Source organism: Pavona decussata, unplaced genomic scaffold (assembly GCF_977016875.1).
Source record: "Pavona decussata unplaced genomic scaffold, jaPavDecu1.1 SCAFFOLD_128, whole genome shotgun sequence".
NCBI lineage: Eukaryota > Metazoa > Cnidaria > Anthozoa > Scleractinia > Agariciidae > Pavona > Pavona decussata.
The window spans coordinates 2,029,324-2,042,977 of NW_028145542.1; the positions used below are offsets into that span (position 1 = coordinate 2,029,324).

General features: G+C 37.5%; 1 protein-coding gene and 1 pseudogene across 3 annotated transcripts in view; one reads left to right on the top strand and one right to left on the bottom strand.

Annotated features, from left to right (window-relative positions):
* Window positions 1-13,654, top strand: part of LOC146468905 (mevalonate kinase-like) — a 50,529-nt gene that overhangs the window by 21,019 nt on the left and 15,856 nt on the right. Inside the window, exon 12 of one of the 3 annotated variants that reach the window (XR_014867348.1) lies at window positions 2,859-3,159. The exons of 1 other annotated variant lie outside the window; for it this stretch is intronic. The gene's annotated coding sequence lies outside the window, so the exon portion shown is untranslated. Of the gene's footprint in view, window positions 1-2,858; window positions 3,160-13,654 lie in introns of those variants that run through there. One more of the 3 variants, XM_085124025.1, reaches the window with a different exon arrangement.
* LOC146468907 (melanocyte-stimulating hormone receptor-like) lies at window positions 5,200-6,147 on the bottom strand (annotated as a pseudogene).

Sequence of the window (13,654 nt, forward strand, 5' to 3'; positions counted from 1 at the left end):
AGCAACGAGTAAAATGTTCTTACATCATCAACTTTCGGTCAATCAAATTTTCATAATCTTTGGAACATAGAAAAAACGGCTTTGAAGGTTAATGTGCACGAGATATTCGGTCGTCTAAGCTAACCAATCAAATTGTACTATTTAATTTGCCTCGTTCCCAGGTACTTTCTTGGGAAGAGTGGAAAAACAGAGGCATGAGGCTTGATTGGAAGCACATGAAAAAGAGAGAGGCCTGAGAACGAGGCAGATATTGTTGTTGAGTGTCATGGTGAACTTGGACATGTACGTATTGGGGTGGTGAAAGGTTTTGGGCTTTCCTAATTACCACCCATGATAAAAATACAATAAAGGATGTAAACAGTCTGTATGTAGATGATGACTGATAAAAGAGCGGCAAATCAAACAAGAAAACAATTACGGCATAATATGAAAGATACAAAGTTTGTAGCAACCGATAACTAAAACTAAATATTGCTTCATCTTCTATGAGAAAATGCAGCTGAAAATAGACTTTACATGATATTTTGAGCCACTGGTTAAGTACAAAAGGAAACAGGGAGTATTGCGTTATCGGCAGAGCGATTTGCCATGGATTTTAGAGCCGATATACTGTGACCACAAGTTGGCTTTATCGTAAATGATCAGAAAACAAATACTTTAAAACATCTCTTAAGGACGGCGCCTCCTAAAAATGTAGTATTTTTTTGTGCCGTTAATGACTATGCAGCAAAAGCAGATCTTAGCACGGGATATTGAAATCAAAAAGGAAAATTGGGGGTAACCGCTTTTTTTTCAGAGATAATTAAACAATAATAATTCGACAAAGCGTTACAATACTCAACAACGTATGGCATTTTTTTTTTCCAAATTGAAGCTTTATTGTCTCGGGGAAAATGGGTGATTATCCTCAATTTTCTTTTTTGATTTCATTAGCCCTTCCTAAGACCTGTCCTTCCTTTCTTACATAGTCATAAACCTCGCAAAAAAATCTTGAGATATGAGATGCTATGATATGTGATGAACGTATGCGCAGTAGCACTTCAGTGCTATTGTTTGATGAGCCGCGGGATAAACAAGAACTGTTCATCCCGCATATGATCCCGACCCGAAACGTGATCGCCAAAGTTAAAGCCTTGAATCAGAAATCTCAGTGTACAGAAGAGTGCCCCCTTTTCCACAAGTGACACTTTAATAGGGCGCACGGAAAGTGAATTTGACTAAAGCACGTGTACTGAGCCAAAAACTACTCTGTTGTAAACATAAATTCTAATCACATTGAAATACCCTAACAAATATCATTCCAATCTACGCTAGATAAGGCCTGGGATTATTTTGAAGGTTTTGTGTTGAATATTGCGTCTAAAATGTGCTCGCTTACTTTGCCTCAAAACAAGCCTACAAATTTTTCCCGAGGACAATATAATGAGTGACCAGTTCCGGCTCTGGGAATGTGTCAGAAGCTGTGAAAGTAAAGAGATGAAACATCAACAAGATCTACAGCTGTAAGAGAAAATCAGTGAATAAAACACGTTCTGAAAATACCGTAACGATATAATATAGGAAATACTTGAAACACTTGGTCGAGTGCCTATAATTGGACAAAAACATATTGTTCTCGAGCTAAATCTTAGAACTCAAAAAGCGTAAGCGTTACTCAAGGGTTCCAATGAATTGGAACAGATAGTTTTGCTTACTCTCTAAGGAGAGAAAGAGCTTTGCATTGGCGACAGGTTACAGCGGGGAAGAAAATACTTCCTTATCTCTCCCTTCGTCCATCTTTGAAACGTTGCAATCCGCATACTGTATTTCAGCACGTCTTGGAGAAAGGAAGGGTTTTAAAGAGGGGGAAGGGGGGGATTAGGGAGTGGAGGACTATTGTAGAAAGTTTAATGTTCTTCTTAACCTTGACTTACCGTATCATATCTCAATATCAAGAATCGGAAACCATAAACTTTTTCAGACAGTTAGACCTTTGAAACGCAGTCGACCAGACTTGTGCAACAAGTGGGCACATTTCCGGGCCGGCGCAGTTTTATATGGCGCGATGAATGGTCTACCAAATATTTAAGGAGATCAGACGTAAAGAGCGGTTTCCGTAAGTGTACATGTGGTAAACTAAAAACCAAGTTAAGTACTACTGCGACTCTCAACCGACGTAAATAACACAGTGAATCAATGTAAACTTACTGACAAGTAGTTGTAACTGGCGCCAAGCGCTGGAAAACGGGTGCAAGCAACTGAAGCGAGTCACATACTGTTCTTGGTCAGTTCTAATTGGTTGAGAAAGTGGCGACAGATTTCTAAACCAATCACAGAGCGCAGAAGAGTAAACAAAATCATGTTAGGCTACGCAAACACCTACACACACAAACTCTGCCAAAAGATGCAGATTTCAAAAAGGAAAAAAATTGTCGCAACAAATGGTAGCAACCATTGCAGAAACGTTGACCTCGAATACTCACCCAGGAATACTTTGCTCCGTGACTTCGCCTAGATGACATTAAAAAAAAGAAAAGAGCGAGTCGCCTAATTACACTGCAAACGCGACCTATCGTTAAAAGCTTTCCCTTTCATCTATTATTATTATTATTATTATTATTATTATTATTATTGTTATTGTTATTGTTATTGTTATTGTTATTATTATTATTATTATTATTATGTGCAGCTGATTAACGTATAGATGCTAAAATAGAACCACATAGGGCGCGCAGCGTAACCTATGCGATGTGAGGGAACTACTAAAAGAAAACTGCTGAGTTAAAAAAAAAAATTGGCGATAAAAGATAAAAATCTAATAGACAATCTAAAGCTCTCTGATACTAAAACTACATTGAACTCTTATGCTATTCCCACAGGGAAAGTCATGTGACGGTAGCTTCGAAAGTTCTCACTATGTTGAGAGAACTCGAGATGGTAGCCTTCTGCATCCTTCTTAATACGTCATAGCCCCTGCTGCCAAAGAGCTTCCTCATTGTCAGGTCTACATCCCTTGACCATCCCCTCAGCACATCGATGATGATGTTACATTGTTCAACGTCACAGACAGGGTACTGCTTCTTCAGCTCGTATCGCAGTGGCACGTTCTTGACCGTCTTCTCCTCGGACTTCTTTTCCCGATTCTCCATCCACGGACAGGACATCTCCACAGCCCAGACATTATTATTATTATTATTATTATTATTATTATTATTATTATTATTATTATTATTATTATTATTATTATTATTATTATTATTATTATCATCATCGCCGTTACAAGTTTTAGTAACATCCCTTTGCCGTTCGCTTCCTTTTTTGCGTCTGGTTTGCGATATAACATAAGATTCTAATAAGTCCATGGATTGTTAAGGTTGAATGTTTTAAACTGTCAACTTAATATTTCGAGATGTTTTTATTGTTGAACTAAATCAATTATGAGCCCCAAAAAAGTTCCAAGTCTTTTGAATGCTCATAAGCTCAGGGTTTATATTCCAAATTTTACGGTAAATCTATCGAAAGTCAACTTTCCGTTCCATCATCATCATCATCAAATCTCCGCGCGCCAGTAGGCGCATAAGGCCGACACATTCTCTGACCAACACTCTCTGTTCCGTGCCGCCGCCTTGGCTACATTCCAACTCTTCCACCCCGCCTTGTTTCGCTCCCTCTCCACAGTCCTTCTCCAAGTGGTCTTTGGTCTTCCTCTCGCCCTTCGTCCTTCTGGAGTCCACCCCAATGTTGTAAAACAGTCGTTTTCACCCTCTCTCCTGATTACATGTCCTCACCAGTTCCATCTTCTTTGTCGTACCTCACAGCTTATTTCATTGATCTCTGCCATCTCAGCCACTCTCTTGTTCGTTATTCTTTGCTGTCATTCTATGCTGAAGTTTGCGTTCCGTCTCACTATTAAAAACATTGTGTAATGAAATGACCGATGATTTTCTCTTTTTTTTAATTGAATTACGATTGTTAATTTTTTTCCTTTCAGTTACTTTCGTTTGCAAATCAGTTTTCAGATACAAGCTCAGAATCTATAATGCCTCGACTGTACAGTGAAGACTTGAGATGGCGGACAATATGGATTCTGAGCCTTTATTGAAATTTATTGGGTATTTCCCAGACTACCTTTCGGCATGGTCACGTACACTTTTACGCTTGTTTTGGACAATCTTTGTCGAAACAGCTGCAGACCTCCAGTTAATTCTGCCGAGCAGTACACTTCTTGGTATGATTTGTGGATGATTCCGTCTCCAGTAACGGTTTTCCTCGCCATGTTACTTCAGTGTGAGGTGGTGTACGAGCAATTCAGTTTTTTTTTTCGGCTCCTTTATATATTAAATATTGACCACAAAATGTCTTCGCTATGCCAAACTCATTTCAATTTAACTCAGCACGTTTATTAAAACACTGACGGCAAAATGTCTTTGCTATACCAGACTCATTTCAAATTAACTCAGCATATTTACTATGCCTCTTTGATTGTCATCTCACTACCATGCAGCTGTTCACTTTAAGAAAGTCGAAATTAAAAATTTCCTACCACATTCTGCTTAATAACGTGGAAGCTTAAATGCCGTTAAATTGTAATTATGAGCCCTTGGTTTAAGTTCGTTCATTGGTCTTTTTAGCGACTTATTTTCGGAGAGCGCTTGTTTTGGGAGGCCGCTGATTGTCATAAGAGATAATTATGCGTGAGCCTGAGAACAAACAAAACTTAAAAACCCCTTGAAATAATCATAATATTTACCGCTTAAAACATCTAACATTAAAAGTCAATAAGCTAATATTCATGAGGGACAATTATCGGAGGAATATATTCCCGACAAATTTTACGAGGTTCTCTTTTGATGGGTTTATTTTCTCAGGGACTCATGTTTGTAATTTTATGGTGATACCAAGATATAAATGTTGTATACTTATTGTGAGGGGGAGGTAAAAGATTTGAATTCTAGTAAAACGTTGACCTGTTTACAAGCAAATTAATCCTCAAAGATGGTTTTGGTAGATATTCAGATATTTCTGTTTACATTGCTAGTCATAACTAGTCACAGCGACAAACGCTTTATTGGTCAAATTTTAAGGCTAAAAAAATGATTTCAAGGTAATATAAAGTATGTTTAGTAAAGTATTGTACAAATGTTAACCTGGGAATGAACAGCCGCTTAGATACCGCTTTAAACTAAAATATCGATACCTGCACAAAACATTTCGTAGCTCTTAACTTGACGAACAAAATAGTTTTGTGATTGTATTCTTCGCTGCTTGTCTGACTTCTGTGATCTTCCAGCAGTAAAGAATTGGGTTTGATGACGAGTTGAAATAAACTAAAGTAGTAGTAAATTGCACTGCAAGAAATGTAGCTGAAGACAGTTCACCTCGTGCTGGTCCCTGAATTACCAACGGCGTCACTAAAATAAGTGGTAAATAACAAAAAACTAATGTTATAACTGCAACCACAGTGCAGTGGACACTGTCCTTCTGTATCCCGCAATGTTTTGTGGAATTGTTTGGTTTGGTTGTCCTTGAATATTGTCTTGAACTTGACTTTGATGATGACGCAGCCTGAGAAAAATCCTTGTGTAACAGTACATCGAGGTAACTACACACAGTGGTACAATTGTGTAGCTATACCATGTTGATATTACGTCATTCCAAAGGTACGCTATGGAACCCACAAAGGAGAAAACCCAGAAAGCAATCACAGCTACATATGTTCGCCTTAAAGTTACAACTTGTCTGTATCTGAGCCCTAACAACAGGGCGAGAAGTCTCTCCACACTTATGGCAGACAATGTCAACAAAGACACTGAACAAAAAAAAATACCCCGCTATAACAACTACAGAAACTGTCAAGCGACAAATATTCCATCGCTCGTTCACCATAGACAACCACAGGGTAACACGAAAAGGTTCCACAATGATACCAACACAGAGATCCGTTATCGCCAGGCTGCGAAACAACAGTTTGGAGGGCGGATGAAGCGACATGTCCTTGTGAAGGGCGACAAGGATCAGAGTATTTCCCAGAAATGCAGTAATGGAAAGAAAAATGTTTAACACTGAAAGGATAATCAGCTGGTTGTGTATACCTCCAGTTAATTCTGCCGTGCAGTACATATGGTATAATTTATGATTTCCGTCGCCAGTAAAGTTTTTCATCGCCATCTTACTGCAGTGTGAGCTAGTCTCTGAGCAATTCAGTTTTATTCGGCTCATTTATATATAAAGCATCGACGGCAAAATGTCTTTGCTATACCAAACTCATTTCAAATTAACTCAGCCAGTTATTATGCCTCCTTGATTGTCAGATCACTACCATGCAGCTGTTCACTTTAAGTAAGTCGAAATTAAAAATTTCCTTCCACATTCTCCGTAATAACTTAGAAGCTGAAATGCTGTAAAATTTTAAATATGAGCCTTTGGCTTACAACTTTGTCCATTGGTCTTTTTAGTGACTTGTTTTCGGAAAGCGCTTGTTTTAGGAGGCCGCTCATTGTTATTAGAGAGAATTGTGCAGCGTGAGCTTGAGAACAAACAAAACTTAAAACCCCTTGAAATAATCATGATATTTACCGCTTAAAACAGCTAAGTAACATGCATGAGGGATAGTTATCGGACGAATATATTCAAGACAAATTTGAGGAGATTCTCTTTGTGTGGGCTTATTTTCTCAGCGACTTACGTTTGTAATTTTACGGTGATACCAAGATATAAATGTTGTATACTTATTAGGAGAGGGAGGCAAAAGTTTTGAATTCTAGAAAAGCATTGACCTGTTTACAAGCAAATTAATATTCAAGGATGGTTCTTGGTAGATCTTCATATTTTCAAGCCTGCAAAAACGTGTTAGTTGGAGGGAAACATAGAAAAAATAAACCTCTATTGCTCGTTACTGCCGGGTTTGCGATATAACATAAAATTCAGAGTATAACCCTCGCCGAAAAATATCACACCGTAAAATTCTTCCCATAATAAACCCATGTACTGTCAAGGTTCTACGTTTTAAGCTGTTAGCTTAGTGTTCCCATATATCACTACCACGGAGCCGTTCACTTTAAGGAAGTCCATGTTAAAAATTCCCTGCCACGTTCTCATTAATAACTTTGAAGCTGGCATGCCGTAAACTTCTAAGTAGGAGCCCTACACTTAATTCGTTTAATAGGTTTTTTAGCGGTATATTTTCGGGAAGGGTTTCTTTCAGGAAACGGATATTGGAGGCAATTATGCATGGGCTTGAGAATAAACAAAATGTGAAACCGCTTGAAATAATCATGATGTTTACAGCTTCAACAGCTTCCATCAGCCGTCTGTAAGCTAATATTCACGAGGGAGAATTATCGAACAAATATATGGCCCAGAAATTTGAGGAGATTCTCCTTTGGTGGGCTTATTATCCAGGGACTTATGTTTGGAATTGTACGGTGATATCAAGAAATGAATTTTGTATACGTATGGGGAGGGGAAGAGAAAAGATTTGAATTCTCTGAAAACATTCACCTGTTTACAAGCAAATTAAACTTGGATAGATCTTCATATATTTCTGTTTATATTGCTAGTCATAACATGTCACAGCCACAAACGGTTATTGGTCAATTTTTAATGCTAAAAAAATTGATTTCAAGCAAATAAAAGGTCTTCCAAAACAACAGTTTGTTCATCGTGACCAAGTCTTCATAATTGAGGGAGAAGTTCCAATTTCAAGCTGTTAACTTAGTGTTTCCATATATCACTACCACGCAGTTGTTCAGTTTAAGGAAGTCCATCGGTTAAAAAGTTCCTGCCACGTTCTCATTAATAACTTCGAAGTTGGCATTCCGTAAAATTCTAAGTATGATCCCTACGCTTAAATTCGTTCAATAGTCGTTTTAGCGGCTCATTTTTGGGGAGGGTTTGTTTCAGGAAACGGATATTGGAGGCAATTATGCGTGGGCTTGAGAATAAACACAACTTAAAACCGCTTGAAATGATCATGATGTTTACAGCTTAAAACAGCTTCCATCAACAGTCTATAAGCTAATATTCATGAGGGAAAATTATCGAAGAAATATATGGCCCAAAAATTTGAGGAGGTTCTTGATCTCTTTTAGTGGGCTTATTTTCTCAGGGACTTATGTTTGGAATTGTACGGTGATATCATGATATGAATGTTGTAAACTTATGGGGAGGAGAAGAGAAAAGATTTGAATTCTCGAACAGCAATCACCTGTTTATAAGCAAATTAATCTTTAAAGATGGTTTTGATAGATCTTCATATGTTTCTGTTTATATTGCCAATCATAGCATGTCACAGCGACAAACGGTTATTGGTCAACTTTTAAGAGCGACTTTCCACAAATATATGGTGGTACAAGTCAAAAAATCAATTTCGTTCATATTTTGCTCATAGGTAGTCCCTAGTGAGAAACAAACTGAGCTGTAGTTAGTTTTTCAAAATACCGCTTCCTTTCGCGTAAATCTGCGAAAAACAATTTTGTCTCAGTTGAGCTCAAAGTCCGCTTTCGGCGGGATGGAATTTTCCTTAACTTTCGACGGCTCGCGTATTAATCCGCAGACTGTTACTAACCTTCAAATGACATTTATTGCTTTATTAGGTCCTCCTCTTCTGTTTCACGGGAAAACATTTAAAACCTAAGTTACTTTTACGTCCGAAATAGGTTTAGAAGAACATGCTATAAATGCAAATTTTCAGCAACAACATTTTAGCACTAAAACATTGCCCATTTTGCCCATGGGCGATAACTTAGATTTCCCTATAATTACTTTCTATGGCTTTACTGTATACCTATTTATCATAATATAAAAACAAAGCTCTGAGTAAATGACCCGCTAGGCTTCAGATTATCATAATTTTCTTGAGATTTGGCAATCGAAGCGCGAAAAAGATGGCGTGACAGACTGTCACGGGTACAAATAGTTTTTCTTATTAGAAAAAAAATGAAGCGACATTTTTAAAAGGAAGCATTTTTCATTCGCAGTAGAAAAATCTTTGGATCGAAAGTACTGACCAATATTTATTGCGGCTGCTTTTTATAGATGGAAATTCCAGAGTATCCGTTCGCTCTGATGCGGAGTCCAATTTGTTATTGTGGCTGAATATTATTGTGTTAAAACAAATAATTGGAAAATTTCTTTTCCTCTTTCTTTATCACTGCCATGGATAAATTAAACTAGAAATAGGTTAAACGCAGCAGATTTGAACTACATTAATCTGATTAAAAGTTTCGACTGTTACGTTAAACTGCATCATTTGCGTGAAATATAAGTGAGAAAGCACACGCACACACAACGACAACAACAACAACAACAACAACAACAACAACAACAACAAAAAAACAACACAGAATTCTGAACGTTTATGGGAAAAAGTAATAACAATAAAAACCGTAACAAATTTAATGAAACCAAGATAGTGGTCAATACTCGTGTTATTAATAATGTTATTTTGCTGCGCTTTTTGATCCTGAAAAATTCTTTGTGTGAAGATAAACGTAATTAACTAATTAGATTTTTGAACGTCGCAGTTTTGGACCTATGAATAAATTGAATTATTATTACACCAGAAAAACAGCCAGGAACTGTAAACAAAACGGCGAGCATGGAAGTTTGCTGTTCTTTTAAGTCGATAGTTGGTGGGCCATGTTCGTTTACTCGTAGAGACAGAACAAGGTCCAGAGACATAGTACCTCTGCTGTCCTAAGTGTGTCCTGTACAAAGAATATTGACCAGCACAAGTCACGGTTTTCAAGATGTAGGGAACGAAAGCCATGTTTTCAATGCCAGAAAACATCAAGACAATGACGATTTGGGCTTAGCTGTTGAGAAACATTTATCACCAAAGACACTTATCGGGCCCGGTAAGTTACCGGGACTTTCGAGAAACGGGCCCCCGGGCTTATAAGCCGCGGCAGTTTACGGTATTCTTGGATAAATAGGAGAGAAGGTAGACGCAGAAATACCAAATGTAGGAGCCGTAGCATGTCCTTATTGCTACTTCGGCCATCAAAGTTTGTTAATTAAGTCCCACACTTGATAGAGAGGAAAGGACTTCTTTCTGGAGAGAAACGAAAAAGAACTAAAACAGAATATTGTGTCAACAATATTCAAGTCACGAATGATTTAACTTTGTTGGTCTTCGAATATAATGTGCCCCTTTTTTGAGTATTTATTCTGCGTGCGAAAGTATGGAAGCAAACGGACATTAGTTACGAAAACTAGTCCCTTAAAATCGTCTGTATCCCCATTGAAACATTGAGACATTGCGGATACAGAAATCTTTATGGTGACACTTCCGGTTCATGGTTGTCATGCAACAGTGTAGCTTGCGAGTTGTTTATTTAAAAAACGAGAAATGTTTATTAATTCGTGAACTGGATTGTTTTGTTACTCAGAAGGTAAGAGTACAGAAATAACCCCAGTGTGGGGTAATGAAGAATTCGATGCTAAATTCTTGTTAAAACAGGCATGAAATGATCATGAAATACTGAAAACCTCGTCGTCGACACACTAATATGCTTGTATCGAGCGGAAATAGATGAAGAAGATGGCCAAAACTTATGTTTGATTTTTCATAAAGGTATCAGCTTAGTTTCCGTACCTTTGTGTCTCAAATTGACGCACGTTTTTGATTCTCTTTTCGCTTGAATTTCGTGGTTCGCGGTCAACGGCTATGTCACGCCATTGTTTGCCAGATTTTCGACAGGGTAGGTGATAAATTCGAGGCCCTGCGGGTCACTTAAAATAATTTACCCAAAGTTTTGTATTGATGTTGTGATTGATAAGTACACAGTGAAGCCATAGAAGGTCATTTTATGGTAATCTAAGTTATCGCCCATGGGTAAAATTGCCGGTATTTCAGTTCGAAAATTTGGTTGTAAAAATTTGCATTTACAGCATGTTGTTCTAGATCTGTTTCGGGCATAAAAGTAACCTAAGTTTTGAATGTAACTTCCTTTTGTTGTGAGCCATTGAAATAGTGCACAATAACAAAAACCTTAAACCTTAAAACCTTAATGTTTTTCTGTAGAACAGAAGATGAAGACCTAGAAAAGCAATAGATGTTATTTCATGGTCGGTGACTGCATGGCTGTGGATTGATACGCGGCCAGCCAAAGTTAAGGAGAATTCCGCCCGACCGGAAGCTAATTTTGAACTCAACTGAACTGAAAATCGTTTTTCGCTTGTTTACGGGTAAGGAAGCCGTATTTGGAAAAACTAACTACAGCCCGTTTTGTTTCTTACTAAGACCTACCTATGAGCAAAATATGACCTAAATCGATTTTTGACTTGTGCCACCAAAAGTTGATTTCGGTCGATCTTTGTGGAAAGCCGCTCTTAAATATTTCGGACCACAACCAAACATTTTTTTCCTGTATTCTCCTTTTGTTAACGTTTACTTATAGACTTGAATTATTTCTGTAGGAGAAATATTTACAGAGTTATGTGTTGTTTTGAACATTTTGTGTTGGACTTCTCTAATTCATTCGCCAAACGCAGGGCATAAGTTTTGTAAAAACGCTCTAATTTTAAGCGCCCACTGAAATATTTCGGATCGACCACAACCAAACATTATTTTTCCTGTATCCTCCGTTTGTCAACGTTTACTAAGAGACTAGAATTATTTCTGTAAGAGAAATATTCACAGAGTTATGAATTGTTTTGAACATTTTGTGCTTTTAAGCGCTCACTGAAATATTTCAGGCCCCAACCAAACACTATTTTTTCCTGTATTCTCCGTTTGTTAACGCTTACTTAGAGACTAGAATTATTTCTGTAAGAGAAATATTCACAGAGTTATGAATTGTTTTGAACATTTTGTGTTGGACTTCACTAATTCATTCGCTATTCTCAGCGCATAAGTTTTGTAAACACGCTCTAATTTTAAGCGCTCACTGAAATATTTCGGACCACAACCAAACATTATTTTTCTTGTATCCTCCGTTTGCTAACGTTTACTTAGAGACCAAAATTATTTCTGTAAGAGAAATATTCACAGAGTTATGAATTGTTTTGAACATTTTGTGCTTTTAAGCGCTCACTGAAATATTTCAGGCCCCAACCAAACACTATTTTTTCCTGTATTCTCTGTTTGTTAACGCTTACTTAGAGACTAGAATTATTTCTGTAAGAGAAATATTCACAGAGTTATGAATTGTTTTGAACATTTTGTGTTGGGCTTCTCTAATTCATTCGCCATTCGCAGCGTATACGTTTTGTAAACACGCTCTAATTTTAAATTAAAGCGCTCATTGAAATATTTCAGGCCACAACCAAATATTATTTTTCCTGTATTCTCCTTTTGTTAATGTTTACTTAGAGACTAGGGGCGGTTTCCATTCAGTCAAAATTTCCGAGATTTCCGGTCAGAAATCCAATGGAACGGGAAAAGTTCCGGAAAGAATTTCCGAAAATTTAGGACTACCTTTTGAGCTTACCCTTCTTTCCGGAATTTCCGGAATTACCGAATTTTCTGTGTTCCATTCGCGATGAGTGTCGGATTTAGTCTCCCCGGCCGAGCGCGAACGTCACGTGAGCCGAAAGAGCCGCAGACAAAATGGCTACGGAAGTATATCAATGTTCTGCTTGTGGTTTTTTTGTCTGAGATTTTCGAATTTTAAGTCTCAATAAATAAACTCTTCCGTAAATGAGCTACCCAGGAGGGACCGCACATCATCCTTCTTGCCATATGTTAAGGCAGATAAGCGAGAGCTTAAGTTTCAAGCAAATTTTAGCGAGGTTTTCAAAGTGCTCTCCTTGAATGACGGGCCAAATTTCATTGAAATTCGACTTGTAGTTTTCTACCTTGTCATTAACATAATACAGTGATGCACGTGGAACAGCTGCTGAGAGATAAACCGCTCTAAACAGCGTTAAGCAGCACTGAGAAGCATTGAAAACACAGCAAAACACACCGGGTAAGGTTTTTCAGACTTAACTATATTTTTGGTGAGTTTTGTGGGAACATTGTTGTCTAAATTTCGATTTAATTTTAACTCCATACAAACTCTCAAATCACGCTTGCATGGTAACCTGTGTCACATACGCTTTGGTGACCTGTGTTGGGACCTGTGTAAGTTTTGTAAACACGCTTTAATTTTAAGCGCTCACTGAAATATTTCGGGCCACAACCAAACATTATTTTTCCTGTATTCTTTTCTTAATTTTAGTTAGAGACTAGAATTATTTCTTTAGGAGAAATATTCCTAGAGTCATTAATTGTTTTGAACATTTTGTGCTCGTCATTCGCAGTGCATATTTGTAAACAGTACGCACTAATTTTAAAGTAAACGTTCAAATATTTCGAACCATAACCAAACATTATTTTTTCGTTATTTCTTTTCTTGTAACGTTTATTATGAGACTATAAACATTTCTGTACGAGGAATATTTACAAAGTAATAAATTTTGAAACAAATATTTTATTTTTATCCGAGCGGCCAAATTGCACGCGTGGAAACATTACGTGGTAGCCAAATTGTCTTCGTTATACGCATTTCAAACTTTACACAAATGCATTAATGGTTTCCACACGAGAAATATCTAAGAGAGAGCGTAATTTTTTCATCCATAAGTGTTTTATGCTCTCGGACGTCATCGGAATTTAGCAATGTGATCTCGCACAATCAACCGAGAACAGCTTATGGTTCAAAACATTTTCCGCTGAGGCGTAAAAAGT